General features: G+C 36.5%; 1 long non-coding RNA gene across 1 annotated transcript; it reads right to left on the bottom strand.

Moving 5' to 3' along the window:
• Positions 1-1051: 1051 nt before the first annotated feature.
• LOC128602632 (uncharacterized) lies at positions 1052-8348 on the bottom strand. The gene is made up of 5 exons (XR_008384862.1): positions 6103-8348; positions 5653-5748; positions 5230-5377; positions 3750-3828; positions 1052-3100 (listed from the first exon to the last, which is right to left on the bottom strand). It is a non-coding gene; the product is annotated as an uncharacterized LOC128602632 (long non-coding RNA).
• Between the last annotated feature and the right edge of the window lie 8 nt (positions 8349-8356).

Here is an 8356-nt window from a genome sequence, read left to right as displayed (position 1 = left end):
TCATAGACTGTAAAATGTTATGACTTGTATTTTTTGGTATTAAAAACTGAACAATTACGTCAACCTTCTGAAAGTGTCATTATTTTTGGTGGTCAGCCAAAAAAAAAAAAAAACGGAAGCCCCAGGAGTAAAACCACAGAGTTTAACTTTCTCATTTCACACCGGAGCAAAGTTTAGCATCTTCATTGTGCTTCTATCCAGCCAATCGACTTTCGAAGTCTACCCCTGTTGGATTTTAGAAAGTGTGAGAAAGGCCTTGCTGATGCTCTTTGTAGTAAATCGCATCACGGTACTTTGGAACAGTCAGAGGTAAAGCTTTTACTGGCAAAGATTTTTCAGTCAGAGGCAAAGATTTTTCTGTCACGGAAAAGTCTTCAAGTCTTTGCGCTTTGTAGTTTCTTGGTAACAAAACAACCTGCTTTTTTATTGTCTTATTAACTTCGAAAGGGGGGGAAAAAAAGAAGCATGTGAGGGAATGAATGTTATAACTATTCTAAGGTAAGTAATAACAGAGCCTAGGTGTTTCACAGACATTCCACAACATTAAAATGAACTCTAAATGCATATAAAGTAGATGTGTCGTTAATAAATAAATACTTGAGGATGCAGTGTAATAGAAAATTTGTGTCAGGCTGCATCGCACAACCCTGTCATTGATTACTTTCCTATAACTGCTGATTCCATAATGTTTTATTCCTTATTTAATAAATACATTAATTTTCTTTTTTTTTTCTTTCCTCTTTCGGCTTCTCCCATTCGTGGTCATCATAGCAGATCCCTCCATCTGCATATGCCCTTCCTAACGCAACCCCCTCTGTTTTCCAAGCTTGGGCCCAGCACTGAGAGTGCATTGGTTTGTGTTCCCTGACCAGGAATCGAACCTGGGTTGCATACTAGCTACTAGTCCAATCAACTCCAGGTCACTGCGTTACAAATTTTAATTTTTTTTTTTTTTTTTCTTTTTCTTTTTTCTGTCTATAGGAGAGGCAGCTTGAAAAAGCAGGACAGTGGGGCCTTAAGACTGAGGTCTAAAAAATAAATTTAATAATAAATTAAAAATAAAAGTTGAGGTAATGTGTTAACCTAGTCACTAAATATTAATACATTATATAAAAATGTTGTTAAATGTTATATGAATAATCTTTTATGCAATACTCACTCACTTTCAGTAAAGTCACTCAATCCTCGTCAGGATTGCGGTGGATCTGGTGCTTATCCCTGGAACAAACCCTGGATGGGATGCCAGTGCATGACAGAGCACCATACATGTATGTACAGATATGTACACACACACACACACACACACACATTCAGAAATAGGAGTTTATCTTGCCCAATCCACATACTGCCATGTTTTTGGTAAGAGTGAGGAAACCCAAAGTTGTGAGGTGCTAATGCTACCTGCTCCACTGAGATCCAACTTCATAGATTAATGGTTCCTTAATTATAGTAAAGTACTGTAGGTACAACTTGCTTTTAAATAGTTTATCGTTGAACCTTAAATGAAAGTCATACTGAACACATTATGCAAAACACCTACATTAGACCCACGTTATTCTGATTGCCATCACAAAACAACACCGACTTCGGGTTAGAATCACGTTTAAACTCTTTTAATGATAAGCAAATGCTATTTCATTTGAGTTAATTTCATATTATTTGAGCACAGTATTTTATATAACATGTGAGGCAAAGTCAAGTCAGTAGTCTGTATTTAAATTTAAAGCAGTCTTTGGTGGATTTAATGCAAATAGTAAATATCATAACCTTGGACTGCAGGAATAGTGATAAGCTGGGGTGAATTGCATTGCGCTTTGGCAACAAAAAAAAAAAGGGAGGGGGGGCTTCTTTTCAAAGCTTCATGAAAATGGTGTTCAAGGCAAAACAAGAGATGACTGCAAAGGGGGGGGGGGTTGGGGGAAGTAAATCACTTAGGGGAAAAAAAGAGAGAACTCTTGCATCAAGTGGCTCTTTTGCCTATTTTATGCTTTTTACCAGATAAATGCAAATCTCATATTTTTCTTTACACAGCCCCAAAAAACCTTGTTTTTGTGCTTGGGTAAGTGGACGGAGAGAAAAACAGACACCATTTTATATCACGGGTTTAAGAATTGCACTCAAGTCCACTGGAAAACGTAGTAGCTTAACTTTAATAAGCCTTGTGCTTTAAATCTCTTACTTCCCCCATCCAAATGTCTCCAGAAAGTGATAGTGTTTGGAATGAGGAAAAAAAGGCTGCAACCTACTTTCTGCTTTGGGCTTATCAGGAACTAAAGCCAGACACATGAGTGCCTTCCAAGAATAAATAAATGTAAAAAAATAAAAATAAAAAATAGTGAGAGAGAGAGTGCGAGCCATTAAACATTTACACTTTTCTTGCGCCATAATCCCTCACGCCAGTGAACTGCCTGCCAATTTATTCTCCTAAATCTCTTTGATAATCTTAAACCCTTTCATACCGGCTGCAGCATTCTTTTAATACTTCTCTCCCAACCATGTGGATGCACACATCTTTCTCTTTCATCAGTTTCTGCGTTGAACATCTAAGAATTTCAAAGCGGTTTCACACACAATGGCACATATGCATATCTAAAAGATGCTCTTTAGGCGTTTTATGAACTCTGTCTTCAAGCAGCATGATCCAACATGCTTGAATTTTAAAAATGATTGGGACTTACATGAAGGACACAATAAATTATATCACAGTCATTCTGTTTAATCTTATTTGCCAGTGGGATGTTCAGTGAGTCTCTGTGACGTACTCTGTGTGATCAGTGCTGGAGCTTGTAAAACATTAAAAGCTTGTAAAAGACTAGAAAAGAAGAATATATTGCCAGGCAAATACTGAAAGGCCAGTCATAATGTATGCCCAAACAGTAATGTCATTAAATCGAATAAAGAGGAGTTTTGTGTAGGCTTTAGCACATTAATTGTTCATTAGCTGTGTAAAATTATAAATACATTACTTTCCTCATTATGTTTGTCAGTGTGAAAATCATAAATGTCCAATATTCATCAAATGACTGGACAGGATGTGTCAGTGTGACAGATGGACAGTTCTTACTGAAGCTCTTCGATTCCGGGTACGATGGACAGAGGCCTGAAAAACAAAGCACATCTAAGAACAAAACACTCGATCAACAGCCTGATCATGTGAAGGATGAGTAGATTGATGGAAAGCTGACCGAAGGCACATTTGAAGGCGAGATCTATATAGAGATTTGTTTGAAATGCATTAAATGAGCAGTGAAAAACACCTCTAAAAAAAAATTATTTAAAAATGAGAATATGTAGCTTACATAGCAGATGGTATCATTTGGTGCAACTTTATGAAGACTTGGGCACGTCTTGGCTGAATAAGCACAGTTTTAGTAAGTAGAAAATTGTTTCATTTTTTATTTTACATTGTTTGTTGAGTTTTGGCTAAACCATTCTGATGTCTGATAGTTATCTTTATCATCCAGGCCTGCCTTTACGATCACCAACATGCATTTTCCACAATAATACAGCATGTGCATTTTCCCTTTAAGCCATGCATGAGTAAACAAAAAAGAAGAAATATCAACCCTATGAATTTCTGAAAATAAAGTATACAATCGCTACACTAATTAAACATTATGGCCTCTATAAAAGTAATATTAATATAATATAATGGCATATATGCCGAAAACATATATACCAATATACCGAGGCTGCTGAGAGACCAGACTAATTCTGATAAGTGTGGCAGTGAAGCTGCAGGCTCTCACCATGACGATCAGATAGTCAATCTCTGTGGTGTCTCTGTAAGGACTCAGGCTGTTCCACACAAAAGGATGATACGCTTTCCTGCACAAAATACATGCAGAGTGTGTTTGAAGCTGGAGATGAAGCACTGAGACAAGACCCCCCAAAAATATTGTGCTCTATTTCAGGGATATGTTTACCAGCAATGAGTCTACTGCTATTTGTGAACATCAGAATTTCTTTCACACTTCTCACATCAACTGTAATGAAAGTTGTGGGTTTATCAGATACGTAATGAATAAATCATGATGAAGCATGCTGTTATGGGAAAATAAGCAACAATGGTGGTGTAATGCCCCGTCGCAAAGCAGAGTTACTGTTTCCACCCTGAAGTTGATTCTTTTTCAATAACAGTATGTCTGGAAATGTTTTATTCCTCTTATACCACGGCAATTTGCCAACAATCGCAATCTTTTAAATAATAAAGGATGACATACTTTTTTTTTTGCCCATTTATAGTTCAATTTAATCTTGTGGAAAGTCCACAAAAAAAACAAAAAAACAAGTTAGTTCCTGTTATCACTTATGTTATAGCATTCATTCCCTCAACAGACTTTCTTTTTTCTTTTTGTTGTTAATAAGACAAAAGAAATGCAGCTTGTCATGTTACCAAAAAATACAAATAAATGCAAATCAAACCTCCTCTGTGCTGAAGAATTACTTGTGACTATTACTGTAAATACTAACACTAGAGGTTCCTTCCATAAATGCTAAATAAACATCACTTTACAGAAAGCTTCACAGTATCAACAATTGTGTTTTTCTTTCTTTCTTTTTGTTAACAAAATCTGTTCAATTTTAGGTTTAAATTAGTGTCTGCCATACATGTCCCTGTGAATTAGCCATGTAGAACAACTGATTTTAAACAAGCACATTGATATATATAACATATAATATATCCAATGTAATGTGACAATTTTCACATTTTCAAAGACGACAAAAATAAATGCCATATTGCACTGTGCCAGCAAAGCAAATATTACATTACTTTGTTATGAACATGGCTAGAATATCTTTAGTCTTGTTAATATGACTGCTCTTAACAAAATTCCAAAACAAAACAAAAACTTTTGTAGGCTTACTTAACAATGTAGAGATACTACTTGTCTTATTTTAATTTTTAGTTCCTTAAAAAGTGGTCTACTCTTTTGTTAATGTAAATGGATTTTTAAAAATGTTTTATACTGGTATACTATACTAATTTTCATGGTAAAAGTATTTTAGATTTTATTATCATATTGGTATACTGTTATACTGCAGTTCAGAATATTAATAATGATTAGAAAATAACTAAGAAAAGCATTTGTACGTCACAAATAATATTCAATGCATCTTAATTTGTCCATAAAGTGCAAATATTATTAACTGATTAATTTCCTTTATCTGTATGTACACCAAATCTCTGTACAGTGGTAGAGAACAGTTGAGATATTAATGTCTGACCGTTCAGGGCGAGTGAGAGCATGCCGTTCTGAAAGTCTCTGCATTTCTGCCTTGATCTGCTCCAGCTTTTCTTTAATAATCCAAGTGTTGCTCATTTTTCTGGGTGTGGATCTCAATACGCTACTGTAGCTCTTTCCTCTGCTTTCCTCTGGATATGAAAAAAAAGGAAAACATTTATTGTTTATTATTAATCTTATTAAACAAACTGACCTATTTCACTAGTAGTCTTGGGAAGCTTCACTAGCTTTTCTTCTAGATTCAATCACATAGACTGCAACAGAATCACTCTCGCTCATAACAATTCATACATATTTTGCCTATGATCGGCTTGAAAGATATACAAAAATATCTGCACACACTAAGAAGAAATGATGTCTGAATTCTCTTGCATAAATTGTGTGTAACATGAGAAGCCTCCTTTACCTAAAGTGTATATTTCCTCAGGTTTCTCTTCAATCGATTCCACAGGGAGAGATGTGGTGTTGCTGTTTTCGGTTGGACGGCCTGTTCTAGATGCGTCTAAAAACAGAATGAGAGTAGACAAGTTTGGTTGAAAGTTACTCACATAGTCAACAAAGGCGTTGCACAGCTCACAGCAAATGTATTGCCCTTAGGGTTTAAGCTGCCATCCTCTACTACAGCCAGAATGCCTGAATTATTAACATTATCTTTTCTCATTAGCTGGTCCACCAAAGATAAGCAATTCAATTCAGCATTTTCTGTATCATCAAAATCCAACAACAAACGTGTTGATAATTGCCTCATTTCTGTAGTGGATGCTAAACTGTTAGATTAGAAACTATGCTTTAGGACAATTTTTTATTTATTTATTTATTTATTTATTTTACCAAGATAATAAATCCTGTCTCATACCACGTTTTCAGGACGCATGCAGCTGTTGCTTGAGGTGCTTCTTTCACTTGAAGATAAGGATGAGTCTCATAAGCTTTCAAGTGGAATCTTTTAATTAAAATATTCAATGTGCATTTATTCCGACAGGTAAAAGTGCTCCGTTTCAGTAATGGTGTGTTGCTGTCATGTCTACCATGGCAACAGTTGGCAAGGAGCAATCTGTGTTTGGCAAGTACTTAAGTATCGCCTCCAACTGATTCACTAAATTGTGCAATTTTTTCTACCAAGGATAGGATATTATATTTTTGAAGTATGATGCTGTAAATGTATGTCACTACTGTTTTTTTTTTTTTTTTATCATTGTAACTACCATCATCATCACAGCCATGACCAAATCAAAAGCCTATGCAAGATTTGATCAAAATTCAAACTACTGTGTTCGAGCACGTTTTATTCATGTATGAAGTACTACTCTCTACCTGGGGGGTTGGGACATTGACTGTGTTACTGCATACTACTATACTTGTCCAATTTCCCTAGACTCACTCAATACAGTGTGATAATTAAATGTAGACCCAACAAAGGGGTTTTTCCGTTCAGAAACTCACTCAGAAAACTGGATCTGGTAACATGTACAGCATGAACAGTGTGTAGTTTTCATCAGTTGAATAAAGGAAGGGTCGTACATTGGTGCAGTGGATAGCATTGTCACCTCACAGCACCAGGGACCCTGGTTCAATCCGCAGCTCAGGATACTGTGTGTCTAGAGATTTGCATGTTTTGCCGTGTCTGTGTGGTTTTCCTCCAGGTTCTCTGGTCTCCTCCTACCACCCAAAAACACAATGGTAGGTGGCATAGCTACTCCAAATGCGTGCACTGTCATCTGAGATAGGCTCGGTTTCTATGCAGAATGTAGTCCAATCTTGATCCAGTATTCCCTGGATAAGCCCCGGAATCTCCATGACCATGCCTAGGATAAAACAATCAGCTCAGCTCAACCACATTCAGGACAGCCAGGAACCTTGGGGTGATTTTTGATGACAGCTTGACCTTTACAGACCACATTTCAACAACTGCACAGTTGATTAACAACCGACGCTTAGTAGTGCCTACTCACTGTGGCTCAAGGTCCCTTTCCAGAACCTTCAAACTAACTGTCCTTCAGTGGTGGAATGAACTTCCAACTTCAATCAGGACAGCAGAATCTGTCATTATCTTCAAAGAACAGCTAAAGACCCACCTCTTCCGTGAACACCTAACTAACCCCTAAAATGCCAACCCCATTTACACCTCTACTCTGCACACTTTGCTTTCTAGAACTCAGTTAAAAGATCTTGTAATGTAGCACTACTTGTATTGTTCTCCGCTTGATATATCGCTTTGCTTGTATTTCCACATTTGTAAGTCACTTTGGATAAAAGTGTCTGCTAAATGAATACATGTAAATGTAAATCACTGTAGATGGATGGATGGAAAAAAGGACATCAAAACCAAGTAGACCATGTCTTTCCAGCAAGCCTCAGGACATATAGTCAATGTCTACTTAAAAAAAAAATAAATAAATAATAAAAAAAAAAATTAAAAAAAAAAACAGCTTTCTTTTGTCTTCAGGTGGTTTATTATGGATGTCAACTGGATATCATGGACGCCGATTCTGTTAAAGTTTTTTTAAAGGGTCACAGATTATATCCCAGTCTACACAAAATACCACAAACCCAGCTTCAAACGCCTCCCATGCAAACATGTTCACTCTTACCTACCTGAAATGCATAAACAAAGACATTTAGACTTGGCCTTGACCACTGAAACTCTTTCATTAAGAGAAACTGAATGACTATAGTGTCTCAGAAATGTCTACTTTATCTTGAAAATGGACTAGTGATATGTTTTCAATGCTTGAAAACGTCCTGTCTGGAGAACTAGCAGCTAAGTATGAATTGTAAACATGCAGTAAACCGTATTGAGGGAAGCTGTAGGCTCCTGTGGAAATAAGACACTTGTTATAGAGTCTACAAACACAGATTTAATAACTAATAAACTACCAGCTCGGGGTACAACATGAAAATATTGCTCACTTAATCCAAATTAAGCTTATATTAAGTATGAGAAGAGCCTGCTAACAGTGGTCGCTTTCTCACAGGTCGCTATGGCTACAGTTAAACTCTCATACTAAAGTACTCAGTAGTATGTACTCATATAGACTGCCACTAGTAGTCGTGTTCTCAAGGGTTGCCATGGTTACACCCAAACTACCATACTAAATAGTATGTCAACA

The sequence above is a fragment of the Ictalurus furcatus genome, chromosome 27 (assembly GCF_023375685.1).
Source record: "Ictalurus furcatus strain D&B chromosome 27, Billie_1.0, whole genome shotgun sequence".
Taxonomy (NCBI): domain Eukaryota; kingdom Metazoa; phylum Chordata; class Actinopteri; order Siluriformes; family Ictaluridae; genus Ictalurus; species Ictalurus furcatus.
Note: the sequence above shows the minus strand (reverse complement) of the source record. Positions and strands in the feature narration are given on the sequence as shown.